Consider the following 14,930-nt stretch of genomic DNA (forward strand, 5'->3'; position numbering starts at 1 on the left):
AGAAGAAAAGAATCACTCTTCACCCATGTTCCCACATCCTCATGTCCCAGAAAAAACAAATCAATATTTGAACATAAAAACAATGCCAGGTTTTTAATATTGCTGTTGTTGCTTTTCACTAAGTTCCCACAAATATTTCCTAATGGATTTCAACTCTGATTCTAGACAGTTCGGTATTATTTGCAAACACCAAGCCTTCCTACCCCATGCCCACATTACAGCACTTTTAAACACCAAACACATTCATTATGCACACAAACGTCTCAACTAAAGCATTCCCACCCACTTATTAAATAAAAACATATCTCAGTACTTTCCGACAGTCGGGAAGGTTACTCATGCTACAGCCAAACAGCAGCTAAACCACTCCCTTCCCCAAACTGGCACTCTCGTGGCAGCAACACACCGTGGTCAGCTCTCTGCTACTTGTTGAGGAAATGGAATCCATTCATATTCTTAAGACTTGGGGTCCTGCAACAGCCAACCACCCCTAAGCCAGCCCAGCACCACTTTCCCAAAGGAAAAACAAACAGCAAGCATAGCTCAAAACCAAAAGGGTGTATACTCTGGCACCTGAGAAATTAGAAAAGAACTGTACTTAGAGGGCAACGCCATTACAGGGACAGAATCAAAATTATCTAACAAGGTGCCTGTCGCAATGTTGTCTGGACACAATTTACAAGACTTTCACTTGGTCATTAGAATTTCCAAAGAAGACAGAACAGGGAGAGGCCTCATTAGTCAGATCTGAACCCAGAATTTCATAGTTCAGTCTCATGAAATAAGCCGCGAATAAATGCATCTTACAACTTTCTGTATGTACTCAAGTGCATGCTTAAATGGACTTTTGTCTCTCCGAAGAACATAAAAAGATAAGAGCTGTCATACTCAGTCAGACCATGGTCCAGCTTGCCCAGTATCCTGTCTCTGACAGTGGCCAGTACCAGAGCTTCAGGGGGAGAGAACAGAACAGGGCAATCATGGAGTGATCCACCCATCTTCCACTCCCAGCTTCTGGTAGTCCGAGGATTAGGGTCGTCCTGAACATGGGGTTGTGTCCCTGACCACCTTGGCTAACAGCCATCGATGGACCTAATCTCCGTGAACATATTCAGTTCTTTTTCAAACCCTACCCATTATGCTTCCAGCCATTCGAAATACTATGATACTACTAAATACTCAGTTTCTTGTGTAAGAACATCCTATGAAGAGGACTGTAAGGTTCATCATAGTAAATATGGGGAAATTTGCTAAACAAAGTTTCCAGTGCAATTTATTTCAGCCTTTAGAGACCAATTTTACTGGCCTCCCCCCATTCCATTCTGGCAGATTCCTTGGTAGCTTACCCTCTCTCCTCCTACATAGATCTTATCAGCATAGAATTCTTTTATTCACATACTCTCCCAAACATTATCTTAGAATTTGCAGACACTCTTACCACCTCTCTTTCATTACCTGGTGATTGTTCTGTACTACCCTCATGAGTTTACTGGTCTGGTACAGCATCTCCGTGCTCCCTTAGTCTGTAACAACCTTCACCATACAGCCCTGCAGGCAGTTCTCTGAGGCTGGGCCTAGCCTAGAATTTTTTCCTTAAGAAACACCTTCCATTGCACCTTCACCAGTGGCAGCAGTAGCAAGAGCTCGAGCAGAGACAAGGTACTGGTTGGTCACCAGCATTTTAACACTATGTCATGGAAATCTGACATGAAGATAAAAGTGTCAGTAACCACCAGCATTTTTTTTTTTAAACGACACCAAAACTCCCCCTATTGGGAGAGGTGGAGCGATAAGCAAAGGGGTAATTTAAGGAGACTAGTGTAGAAAAGGCCTTAAACTGATGAAAAATGACATGATTTCCTTCCAGGTTTGGTGTCGATGCTAAGAACAAGTTTATTCAGCTGACAAATAAAAAGATGCACTAAAAACTCAAACTGAGATCTGAAAATCTATCTGCAATCTTAAATAATAATAGGTCCAATCCTGCCAGGTGATGAGCCCACCCTATCTCCGCTGGCCTCAACAGAAGCTGAAGGTAATTAGCACCTCTACAGAACCAGAAGCATAGATTCTGGGATCAGATCTTAGCTGCCAATTTTGTTGACAACATGCAAGGCAGTACAAAATCTATCTGGCTCTCCTGGGACTATGGTTTGCAAGTGGAAATAAATCGTTTTTTCTCACTGACTTATACCAGCCAACGGTCTGGCCTTCAATGTTGAGCCAGGCTCACTTCCTTTTAAAACAAAAACAAACAAACAAAATTGAGCCTGAATCCATGCTTCTTATGACAGCCACATCTAACCTGTATGCTCAATGGTAAAATTTGTTTCATTTTTTTCATCATGTGACAATGTCATTTGCTGAATCACAGGCTTTACGTCCAAGCTTTCCCATAACCAGAATGGCTGTTCAAAATGGAACCAACTTACTGAAAAGGCAAAATTTTCCAATTACATAGGGTGGAGAGGGTTTTTGTTTGTTTGTTTTGAGGTGTTTATTTTAGATCTAACTGCAAAGGCCCAGTAGAATGGAGGTAAGATAAAACAGCAAAAAATTATTTGCTTTTGTTGTAAGATACACAGTGAAACATCTTGTGTGATCACCATAAGACTGGAAAAGTCAGCCAAATACAGACTGCACTGCACTGAATGCTTAGAGATACTTTTAAGTAAAGTGATCACTTAAGTCAGTTTTCCTGTTGTTGGAGGGGCCTCACTGTGCAGGTTTTACAGTACTGCTAGGTAGACTATAAGGTCTAATGACAGTATAAAAACACTAACCTTCACTGTAGTGTATTAAGTCGTGTCAGAAATGGTTGGAGTACAAGACAGCACTCAAACAAGCCCTCCTTACTGAAGATTAGAGTAGAGAGTTGGGAGGGGATCTTTGTCCACTACCCATCAGCCACTGAGATGGTCCCAACAATTAAAGTGTACTGTCTAATAGTTAAAGCAAAGAACTTTGAGTCAGGACTCCTGGGTTCTATTTGTGGCTGCCGCTGACTGGCAGCGTGACCTTGGACAAGTCATTAAGCCATTCCGTGCCTCAGTTTCCCCATTTACAAAAGGGGGGCTAATATTTTTCTAATTGCTAGGACATGCAGGTATAGCTTTAATTGTTGTCTGTAAAGTGCTTTGAAATGCGAAGATGAAAGGGATCACAGAAGCATGAAATATTATTCAAATACTTTTCAAAGTCAAGTGGAGGAGGATTCTCAGGGGACTTCTCACAAGAGCAAGATCTTATTTGAATGATCAGCTATGCTTGGGAAAGGCTCACAACCAACCCAGGGAAAACTGTGCTAAAGACTCGTCCCTACCACTGTAAAGCCCCATCAAGGTTTCCAATGCAAGTTACTTCCACCTTTGCAGACCCAACTCTGGTGGGTGACTGATCCCTTCAGAAGGGGGCCACTCTCCCTATCGCCCAACATACCAGCGTGACTCCAGACGGGACCCCACACCGCCCCAGCGAAGCGGGGATTCCCAGAGAAAAGACCCCGACGCCCCTCGGGGCTTGTTATCTGCCCCACGGGCGCCCCGGCACCGCACGGGGGGTCGCTGCTGCTCCCCTACGGACCCGAGGGGGCGATCGCGCCGCGGGGAAGGGGCGTGTCGGGCGGGAGAGGGGCGCCCCCTCCCCGTATGCGCGGGGCCCGTCCCCGCCGAGCCACGCAGGCAGCCCTGCCCACCGCAGCGGAGGGCCGCGGCCGCAGCTCTACGAGGCCCCCAGGCCGAAGGGGTCGAGCGCGGCGGCCCTGAAGCTCCCGACCCTGCTCACCTGCCCCGGCCCCGGGGCCGCTAGCGAGCGCCCAGCGCGCCGCTCCCGGAAAGGTGCCACCCGGCGCCCCGTACTCTCCCCGGCCGGCGCCCGCGCGCCATCCCCGGCCGGCGCTGCCAATGCCAACAGCCCCGCGAGCCCTCCAACATGGTGGCGCCCGGCGCCGCAACCAATAGGGCCGCCTCATCCGCCACCACCGACCAATGGGGCCGCACCTTTCCCCGCTCCCACACCGAAAGGACCAGAGGGGCTCCCGAATAGGGCAGCGCTTTTAACACGCCAGCCAATGGGACCGGCTCGTTGACCTCCACCCACTCCCACAACTATTCCCTGACAGCCAATAGGAGCGTGCCTAATTTAACTCCCTCCGCCCCAGCCAGAGCCTCTGTCTAAGCCCCACCCAATTAACCCTTCCCTGCTTGAGGCCTGGGAGCAAGCAGCAGCCAGTGGGGGGTAGGGTTACCATATTTTGTGCCTCCAAATGGAGGACACTCCACAGGGCCCCGGCCCCGCCCACGACTCCGCCCCCTCCCCAAAGTCTCCACCCCCTCCCCTGCTTCCCGCGAACATTTGATTCACGGGAAGCCTGAAGCAGGTAAGGGGGAGTGTGGGGGAGGAGGCACGGCCCAGGCTGGCCCCCCGGCGGCTCCAGCCTGGGTCGGCTCGGGCCCTGGGGTGCCGGCCCCGGCCCCCGGCCGACCACCCCCGGCCCACCCAGCACTGCTGGCCCCCGGCGGCCCGGCCCCGCGACCCCGTCCCCCGGCCCTGCGACCCCGGCCCGGCCACCCCGGACTGGCTCCCGGCCCCGCCACCGTGCCCCCGGCTCCCTGCCCGGCCCAGCGCCCAGCCCGGCCTGGCCCCCGGCCCGGCACTGCACCCCTGGACCCCGGCCCGGCACCGCACGCCTGGCCCGGCTCCCGGCCCTGCACCATGACCGCGGCCCCGCACCGGCCCGGCCGAGCCCTCCCGATTTTCCCGGACATGCCCAGCTTTTGGGGATTTCCCCCCGGACGGGGATTTGAGCCCCCAAAAGCCGGACATGTCCGGGAAAATCCGGACGTATGGTAACCCTAGTGAGGGGTGCTGTGCTGCCCAAGGTTGGGGGGCAATACCTGCTGCGGGGGAGGGGTAGTAAGAAGTATCTTGGCCCCTCCCCTACAGATTAGGGTTTGTCGATAGTGGTCACTCAGGAAAAATAATCCACATTAAGAAAATATGTGATTTTAAAGAGGATTAGCTACACCAAATTAAGGTCACTTTAAATCTGCATAAGTGTCCCCACACAGGGGTTTAACTAAGCAATTTTAAATTCAGTTATTTCACATTCATGTGCGTGAGTGTCTCCATATAAACCCACCCAAAGGTCAGCAGGGCCCCGACCATAAGTGCACTGATGTCTCCCACTTTCTTCCTAGCAGGGAACCAGAAGTCACACCTTCTACCAATCCCTCATCTCAGCCCCTGATCCACACAACCTGAATCCCATCCCAATATGTCTGCAGGTGAATTATTTTACTTTAGAAATAAAGGATCATTAACCCATGGTAATGGAAGGAGTCACTGACACTCAGGCACTATAGCCTACAACATTTTAAGTTTCGTGCATAATAATTTGCTCCAGGTCTCAGTCATACCTCCACTAGAGCATGGCTGGTTGAGAAGTATAGATATAGGTTCTGGGGCTTTCCCTCCTTTACCTGGGAAAGGGTGGAAGTGCTTTCTCCCATTAGAGGGTGGAATGGCACACACTAGAAGGAAACCAGATGCTGGGCCCGGCTGACCCTACAGGAGCTTGTTGCATAGATAAATCCTTTTATCCCAGATCAATCTGCTAGAAAACATGTTTAATTTACTTTTTAAAAAGAAGACTATAATGGACAGAGGTGGTAGTACCACCCTTTTTAAGGCTGTCCAAAGCTTCCCGTTATAATAATACCATTTTCAGTTGCTTATAACTTTGCCACCATTTACCTGTTCAGGCTGAAATCGTCCATGCCAGTTGTCTGCTTTAGGCTCATCTTTGGAAAATTTCAGCCAAAACAGCTCAGCTATTTCTGAGAACTTGGAATGGCTGAGCAAGGAGACTGGAGACAAGGAAGTGGGGAAGGGGGAAGATTGGGACAGAGAGTTGGAAGGCATGAGACTAGGATTTGCTGGGCCAGGAGACTGATTGGGATGAGAAGGCAGAGGAAAGGAGACACACTGCCTATGCGGGGAGAATGGGATTGGGTTGAGGAGCTAGGGGTGGGGAAGAGATTGGACTAGGACAGGGAAAAGTTGGAAGGGACAGGCAGGGGGGAAATGGGCAGAAAAGTTTGTGCCTACTAGAACACACTCCCCTCCAAAGCCTGGAATGGAACCCAAGGTTCCTGAGCCTTATCATTCCTCTGCTGTCAGCAAATAGCTGTGAAACCATCTGGCTGTGTGTCTCATCCCCCCATAGACGATGAGGATGACAACCTACTACTGTTATCAGTTACTCTCTTACCTCATGTCATAGGTGTCCGTTTGGTGATCTAAAGGTTCCAATCCTGCTGATGATCCATGTAGGTGTCAACATGATACCACATGATGGAATTTGTTTTTTTCAGTTTGCTTTTTTAAAAACCTAAGAAATTACACATACAAAAATCTATGTTAAAAGATCATTAAGGATGCAAAGTCAACCACTCAAGTTAAGAAATGCCAGAAATAATGAGCTCCATAGAAAAGCCCATAGAAATTAATAATTCTGTCTTCAGAGCAGGGTTTGAATATTGTGTAGTAAATAAGGCCTGGAGCCACCCATTGAACAATGAGGAGAAAGCAAAATATTGAACAGCTGCTCTTTTAGTGAGCACCATCCATGCTGTGTCCTGAATGAGGCCAGGGTCATATAGAAAAAAAAGTATGTGATCACGTAATAAAAACTGCATCATAATGCATATGCACAAGGTTAATGAATTAAAGTTGCACAGGCAACTTTCATTTTGGCATTTCCTAACATCTGAGTGCTTGACTCTTCAGCCTTAATAATGTTATTGTGTGGGTGAAGGTGCGGAGTTGTGGGGTGAGGATGTTTTTGTTATAAGGGGGAGTGCATGGTCCTGCAGTTAAACAGACAACAGGAGAGTTGGATTCTATTCTTTGCTCTTCCATCATCATTTACCCTTTCGGTACCTGTAAAATGGAGATGAATTATCCTCACCACACAAAGCTGTTACTAGGCTTATAGATCAACTATAGAAAGCTGTCAAAGAGATTCTGCTAACAGAGGGCAGAGCGGGTTAAACGGGTCCCATCCTTCCTCTTGAGCCCTCCAGACCCAGAACTGTGCAGAAGACATCCCATTTGGGTCACTAGGACCCAGGTGGGCATTCCACTTCCCCCAGCCATGATGATATCGACCTTTAGGAAAGAAACTGCAGGGAGGAGGCAGAGACTGAAGCCATAATAAACATTATTATTATTAATAATATAATAAGTTTAGTACTCTTACCGCTGGTTCTGATCCACTTCCATTTTCTGATTTGAGATTCTTTGATGGATGGTGCTACAGAATGGCAAAACTATCATTTTTATTAGTTTCAGATTTATGTGCCTCATAATATTGTACAACATGAGAACAGGAGATCACATCGAGTGACTCTGTACATCCTTCAAAATCTTTAATGCCTTACTCAAACATAGACTACAAATTTTGACAAAGTGTGAGGCATTATTTTACTAGTAACATTTTGAAACAACCAACGAAAGCCCTAATAAAATGTGCTTATAGAAAAGTTACACACTAGACTCAACAATCAAGGTAGTTTTTACAAAAAAAAAAGCTTCTTTCCTTTCAGAAAAACTGTATACTTTTTAAAATGTTTTGTAAAGTCACATTTCCTTGATGTTACTTGTGCTATAGGCTGTGAAGCATCCTAACAGTTTTAAATAAAATGTCTGCAAAATAGATTTATTTTATCTTATTTTTTTAAGAAACATGCCCTCGCCTCCCACTCCACCTGCTTCATTTAGTAACAGTGCCCTTTCCACTTCTTCTGCTCTGCTTCCCTTTACAGTATGCATGGCCTGACAGTTCTTTTCATGCTGGTCTCCCCTTTCCTGATCTGCTTGTTTCTTCTTTTTCATTTTAGTACCAGTATTCAGGCAGAAATGCTTCCCCCTAGCACTACTGCAGCTGTGGGTAAGTCCAAATTTAACCCTTCCTGTCCTCATGTCTGTCAGTGTGCAGCCCTGCTTTAACACTTTTGTTCTCAAATCACTGCTGAGGTATGTGAAAAACAAGCTTTTTAATATTACAACATGCAGAATTAAGTATCTCAGTCATCTTAACCTCACTCCAAGAATATGGAACACAATATTTAATTATTCCAGTTGTTGAAACTGCAACTTTTAGAATAAGACTACAAGATCTATGAAAATATAAGAGGATGGAAACAGGATCTCATATTTTTCTTAATGGGTTTTTAAAACACTTAGCTCTTACTTATATAGTTCCTCTGGGAGCCCTTGAATAGATGATCTGATTTTATGGTATTCTAATGACTAGTTAGTGGAACTATTATTTCAACCCCATATATGGATTCCTGAGATAAAGAAATCCTATAAAAAACAAATGCAAGATATTCAGAGGTATTTGGTTTCCTGTGAAAAACAAATGCACTGCCCTAGAAGATATAAATCTATCCCTCCGCAAATATGTTTTCCATAGTTAATGATCAGCCAGGAATTGCAGCTCTGAATGCTCAGGAGCATACAAGATTAACATACATATATAATACTCCTGCAAGTAATGATATAGACTTTACTATTTTTCATGCTAGTAATAGGTGTTCACCAGTCAATAAAAATATGTTCAAATTCCAACTTAATCCAGCAGGAGTCTCTGGAGCACTGTCTGTGAATAATAATACCTAGTTCTTATATAGCGTTTTTCCATCAGAAGTTCTCAAAGCACTTTATTAAGGAGGTCAGTATCATTAACCCCATTTTACAGATGGGAAAGTGACTTGCCCAAGATCACCCAGCAGGCCAATGGCAGAGCTAAGAATAGAACCTAGGTCTCCTGAGTCCCAGTCCAGTGCTTTGTCCACTAGGCAACACTGCCTTTACACTGTTGCAGTGCCAGGCTCTCCCAGCAGGAGTCACTTGTGAATGGTGTAGAAATAGCTCTATGTGATACTGCCCCAGTCTTTCCCAGAAGATATTATGGCAAGGAATGGTGGAGCAGTATGGTGGTCTTCTCATAGCTATTGCAGTCAATAGAGAGAGAATCGCTTTACTCTGCGTAAGTTCAAACTACTCATTCCCTCACCTTGAAGACTCTACCCAATTTTGTCCCCATCTCCTTTTACATCTCTCTGCTTCATTTGCTCTGCCCTAGTTTGTCTTCTAAGAACTGCTCTCTTTGCCTCCTCAACAACTTGCTTGATATTCTGCCTTCAAAAAAAAAAAAAAAATCCTGAGGATGCATTTTTACAGAGAAGTTTTTGTGCTACAAGACCATGCCCACATCACACACTTGTTCTCAGGGCCGCCCGGGGGGGGGGGGGGGGGGAAGTGGGGCAATTTGCTCCAGGGCCCAGAGGGGCCCCCCACGAGAGTTTTTCAGGGGCCCTGGAGCGGGGCCCTTCACTCGGTCCGGGGGCCCCGGAAAACTCTCACAGGACCCGGGCCCCCGGAGCTTCTTCTGCTCCGGGTCATAGGCAGCAGTGGGTCCTTCCCAGTAGCATAGCTAGCGGGGTGCAGGGGAAGCAGCTGCTTCCCCCGCCTTTCCAAAAGCAGCCAGAGGAGTGAGGGAGGGGTGCAGGCTGGCGGCTGGCAGCTGCGGCTGGCAGCCATAGAGAGGCGGCAGGCGTGGCCATAGGAGCGGGGGCTGGTGGCACGGCAGGGCTGGAGGAACCAGGGGGAGGGGCGGTGCAGCCGGAGGAGGAGCCGGGGGGGGGCCTGGAGTGGCCGGAGGATAGGGTTACCATATTTAGTGCCTCCGAAAGGAGGACACTCCACGGGGCCCCAGCCCCGCCCCCAGCCCCGCCCACGCCCCCGCCCCAACTCCGCCCCCGGCCCCCGAGCCCCCGGCACCGCACCGCCGGCCCGGCCCGGCCCCGCTCCGCTCTGATTTTCCCGGACATGTCCGGCTTTTTGGGATTTCCCCCCGGACGGGGATTTGGAGCCCAAAAAGCCGGACATGTCCGGGAAAATCCGGACGTATGGTAACCCTACCGGAGGAGGAGCCGGGGTGGGGGGGGCATGTCCAGAGGAGGAGCCAAAGGGGGGGATGCCTTTTTTATGTTTGCTCTCCCTCCTCTTAAAAGCTGGCTACGCCACTGGTCCTTCCGCCGAAGTGCCCTGAAGACCCGCGGCGGGGGCCCTTCCGCCCTGGGACCTGCCACCGAAGTGCCCTGAAGACCTCTGGGCAGCCCTGCTTGTTCTGTTGTGTATTGCTTTGTATTGTACTCACTGGTGCCTTTAGATTGTAGGTGATTGGGGCCAGGATTTTCCTCCAAATCGCCCTGTCTCCTTGATGAGAACTGGGCAGATCTGGAGATGGGGCACAGGAGGCGGGAATGCCAAGTCCAAGGTACCTACGTATTATGGTAATGAGTGCAATGATAATCTGTACATTAGTCCCTGATAACCAGAAACTTCTATGCTCAAACTCTGTTCACTTTTTTTTTTTTTTTTTTTAACATCTTAATAAAATTTGTAGACATTAAGAACCTACATAGATAGATTCTGCCCTTCTGCTGACCTGCACAACTTCTTCCATGGGGGGGGTCCCCCTCTGAGGAATGAGATGTATGCTTGGGACAGGGAGGGGGTGGAATGCTACTCAATCACATTAGTTTTTCTCCACCTAGGTTAGACACAGGGCCGGCTCCAGGCACCAGCTTACCGAGCAAGTGCTTGGGGCAGCCACTCCGGAGAGGGGCGGCACGTCCATCTGTTTGGCGGCAATTCGGCGGTGGGTCCCTCACTCCTGCTCGGAGCGAAGGACCTCCCGCTGAATTGCCGCCGCAGATCGCGATCGCGGCTTTTTTTGTTTTGTTTTTGTTTGGATGCTTGGGGCGGCCAAAACCCTGGAGCTGGCCCTGGTTAGACAGTTTCCTCCTCTGTGCTCTGAAACACCCCGAAGGAGCATTCTGGGGTTGGCCACTAGGCAAGGGGATTCTTTGGCAGAAGCCGTGTTATCAGGGAGCTGGAAAAGAGTCCAGAGGTATGGGGCTTCCACACAGATCACCCTCGGCTCCAATGATGCCTATAGGAGCCACATGTTTTGGTGGTTGAACTCCTTGGCCATTTCTCAAGGAAGACATCCCCCACTACAAGAGCCATCCGGGGAACTTGTAGAATTTCCTATCCTCTACACGGACATGGCATGCTCTACACACGATGGCCTGCCCATCTGTTATTTGTTTGACACATTGTATGGCGTCATGAAACTTTACAGTATTATTATAAAGGCATTGACTGACACTCCATAGAGATTTTTCTTTACAAGCCCCATTTGCATCCTGCCTGTAATTTATGTCTGCAGCAACCAATTTTTTTCAAATTGGCATGTTTGAAATAGATGAGGAATAGAATTTTTCTAGAAGACTTTTTTAAAGTTTAGGAATAAAGGCTTAAGTTGTTGGCTAATAAACCTTCCTGTATTTGAAAAGTATTCCTTGTGATTCATGATTTATTGATCCATATGTTTCATCCCAGCAAGTATGTCACAAACATTTCCACACACACAAGCAGAGGCTATTATTCCTATCAATTGTTACTGACGGGAAAAATTATTACAACTTCATTGTTATGGACTGGATCGCTGTCAGCTGCATGGTGATTAACAATTTACATATCCCACAATTAAAGTTTTCATTACCAAGCAATTAGAACTTAACATTTTACGTGCTAGGCAATCAGCTGCTTTCCAGAACTGTCAGGAGTGGAGATGGCTGAGCTGGGTCATGGAGGATCACTGAGCTAGGAATGGAGGATGGAAAGGGGACCAGGGAGAGGTGGAGGCTTTAAGTTCTGATGTTCAGTCACCTTTGGCAGCTTGCAGACCTATTAAGGTCCAGTGAGCGCAGCTCCATTCCTGCAGACCTTACAGTGGAAAGAGGGTAGACTCGGGATAGGGCACAGAGGGAACCAAGGAAAAGGGCTAGTGAAAGTGGAGTTGGCTGGGGAGTCTGGACTGGTATTGGGCCAGGGAATAAGGACTATCTAGGGAACCATTCTCAGGAGGTGGGGAGTTGGGGCTGACTCAAGAGCACAACCAGAGAACCAGTAAAATAATTATATCAGTGCCAGTAAAATCTCTGCATGCCTAGGTGAGAAAACTTTCAATCAACACTTAGGCTGTTGCCAGATGTTGCACAGATCCTCTCACTTGAAGCAGTGGGATAAACATGGTAATATAATAAGTCAGATGTTTACAAGAAACAAGAGAAATTCCAAAGTAAAAAACTCCACTCCATTACAGTTAAGATTGCTAAGCGCAGTTCCATGAAAACCCCCACAAACATTGAAAAGATGGAAATTACAAACTAAGGTTATAAAAACAATGTTGACAATGCTGACACCAAGCTTTACACCCAGTTAACACACACACAGACTATTAAACTGGAACATTCTCAATGATCAGCAACTAAAAGGAAACAAAACATTTCGCTGAGCACACTTTCCCGCTTGGGGGGAGGATGAATGAGAGAATGAACCACACGTGACAGAGGTCAGTTACATCATTTTATGCACAACTGGAAGGCATTCAGACTTGATGGTAATGAGAGTGGTATAAGAACCTGCATGGAATAAAATAAAGCAAACAACTTTAACTTTGCCCCACAACAAAGCTCTCGTGATGACTACGAAGTGGCAAATGGTTCTTCAGTCTCTAGTCAACAAGGCCAGACCCTTGACAGCGCACTCAGTCAGTCAATAGGATGAAACCTTGGATTTGGACAACAGTTAAGCCAGGCATAGCACCAGCGGATCTTGGTGAGCGGATCTCCAGAGTGGATGCAGGACTTGCACAGTAGGGAGGAAAGCCTCCCCTGTTAACAAGGGTTTGAGGTTGCCTACTCACTCTCTGCAGGTCTGTCTATACAAAAGCCAGACACACACGCATCCTTTCCTTTCTTCTCTCATTTCTTTGTTTTAAAAAGAAAAGTTTTTTAATTAACTGACTCACCACAGGACTTCAACCACCAGCTAACAAAAACAGCCACCAAAGTGTCAGGAAAAAAACCCAAGACAGAATGAGGGAAGCATCAGAGTGACTGAATGAGCTCTGAGCTTGTTGCAAATGGAGCTGTTCATAAGGAACTGAAGGGCAAACATGAGACCACTCCTCCTTTTATACCCACCGAACCCTGCCACGGAGGAAGGGATAAGGAGAGAGGATTGTTCCTAATGGACACTGCTTTCTAAAAGATTCCAGAAACTCACGGAGACGTATATTGAACCCACAAGTAGGAAAACACAAAGGCCACCTTCTAACTAATATAATAATAATACCTAGTTTTTAATATACCGCTTTTCATCAATAGATCTTAAAATGCTTCACACTCTTTAGGCTCCAATCCTGCAAAAAGACACCAGTGCTTACAGGAACAATTGACACCAAGCTCAACAAACAAACAGCATGCAGAGGCTATGAAAAGCAAACTATTATCAAAGATGAGCACCCAGCCTTTCTAATTCTGCCCTGTAACAAATCGCTCACTATTATTACAGTGTCAGCGAACCAACTACTACTTGCCACATGGCTTTCTCTCAAAGCAGTACATAACAACTTTATTAACTTGCTCTTATACATAGTGAAGTTATAAAAATGTTGACCTTTCATACAATACCATACGCAATTCAGGAAAATCAAGGATAGTTTAACAATCCAAGACTGCCTAAATATAATCTTCAAGTTTCTCTATAGCATTCATCAGTGTAGTATATAAACATGTAGCAATCTTTTCTTCCTGAGAAAAACGACCTCACGTATTACTGCTGTGATAAATATTGCTAGAGACAAAAGCTGCTGTGAGAACATAGACTATACATGACCCATACCAGTTCATAAAAATCCACCCACTACATTAAAGCAGGAGCTATTCATGTGAGAATGAAGCATCAAACTCTACACTTCACAAGAAACTATATACACATTACTCAAATGGACAACGTTAAAAAGGTAGACAAGGGCCCAGTCCAACTCCCAGTGAAGTCAAAGACAAGACTACCATTAGTTTCAGTGGATGCCTGGATTGGGCTCTAAAATAGAAAAAACAAATCCGGAGCCAGAGTTGTGGTCGCTTGCTTATGGGTCACTGAATTTGTTTCTGTTTAATGGTGGGAGCAAGACCAGGGCGTTAAAGCTGGTGTCAGAATTATTTATACAACTTTAGATTGTAGTTTCCATAGTTCAGCATTTGAGGCTTTTGCCCCCTCTTTTACAGATGGTTCATCTTTTCTTGAATTACCCTTAACTATAAATCAACATTTTTTGTTTGCGTTATATAAATAAGAAACAGTGCAAACAGCCGGCTTCTCCACTCTCTGCAGTGTGCTTTTAAGTAAATAGCACAGCAATTCGGGCTCACATTACATAAATCTAACTTGTATTTTCTGTTTCCCCCATCACATGTTTGTATAGATGTATCCCTGACTAGCTCATCTCCTCCCCTTAACACACATATGGCCTTACCTCGCTGGTACCATGATAGGAAAAATCTCTTCAACCTAATCCATGACACCAAAGTGAACCCTGACAGCCCCCTCCCTTTCTGTGTTTTCCCTTGTGGGAGCTGTCAAATTCCAGCCTGATCACCCAGTGGAGCAGCAGCCATCTGATCAGATCAGACTAGACTAAACTTCCTTGTGGCAAGAGGGAATGAGTTCTTCCGCTACCTTTGCTACATACCTTCCTGATCAAGGCAAAAGGTATTCACTGCTTTTCATTTCTTTGCTCTGAAGTCCATGACGGTTTCATGAAATCCAGATGTTAGTTTAGGTTGGTTTCCCATGAAACACATCCAGATCTTGCATCATTCAGCACCACTGGCTGCGCCAGGATGAGAGGGGGAAAATAAGAGACATTAAATACACATCAGATCTGAACAAACACAGACTCTGTCTAAAAAGGATGTCAAAGAAGGCCTCTTCAAGTTGGTCAG

General features: G+C 46.6%; 1 protein-coding gene and 1 long non-coding RNA gene across 3 annotated transcripts in view; one reads left to right on the forward strand and one right to left on the reverse strand.

Annotated features, from left to right (window-relative positions):
- FAM20B (FAM20B glycosaminoglycan xylosylkinase) overlaps positions 1-3,923 on the reverse strand; it is a 50,948-nt gene extending 47,025 nt beyond the window's left edge. For both annotated transcript variants that reach the window (XM_005304197.5, XM_065555669.1), the window contains exon 1: positions 3,784-3,923. The gene's annotated coding sequence lies outside the window, so the exon portion shown is untranslated. The remainder of the gene's footprint in view (positions 1-3,783) is intronic.
- Positions 3,924-5,196: 1,273 nt separating this feature from the next.
- On the forward strand, positions 5,197-11,434 carry LOC122173840 (uncharacterized). The gene is made up of 3 exons (XR_010590023.1): positions 5,197-5,285; positions 7,902-7,951; positions 10,083-11,434. It is a non-coding gene; the product is annotated as an uncharacterized LOC122173840 (long non-coding RNA).
- Positions 11,435-14,930: the final 3,496 nt, after the last annotated feature.

This window comes from Chrysemys picta, chromosome 8, assembly GCF_011386835.1.
Source record: "Chrysemys picta bellii isolate R12L10 chromosome 8, ASM1138683v2, whole genome shotgun sequence".
NCBI classification, from domain to species: Eukaryota; Metazoa; Chordata; order Testudines; family Emydidae; genus Chrysemys; species Chrysemys picta.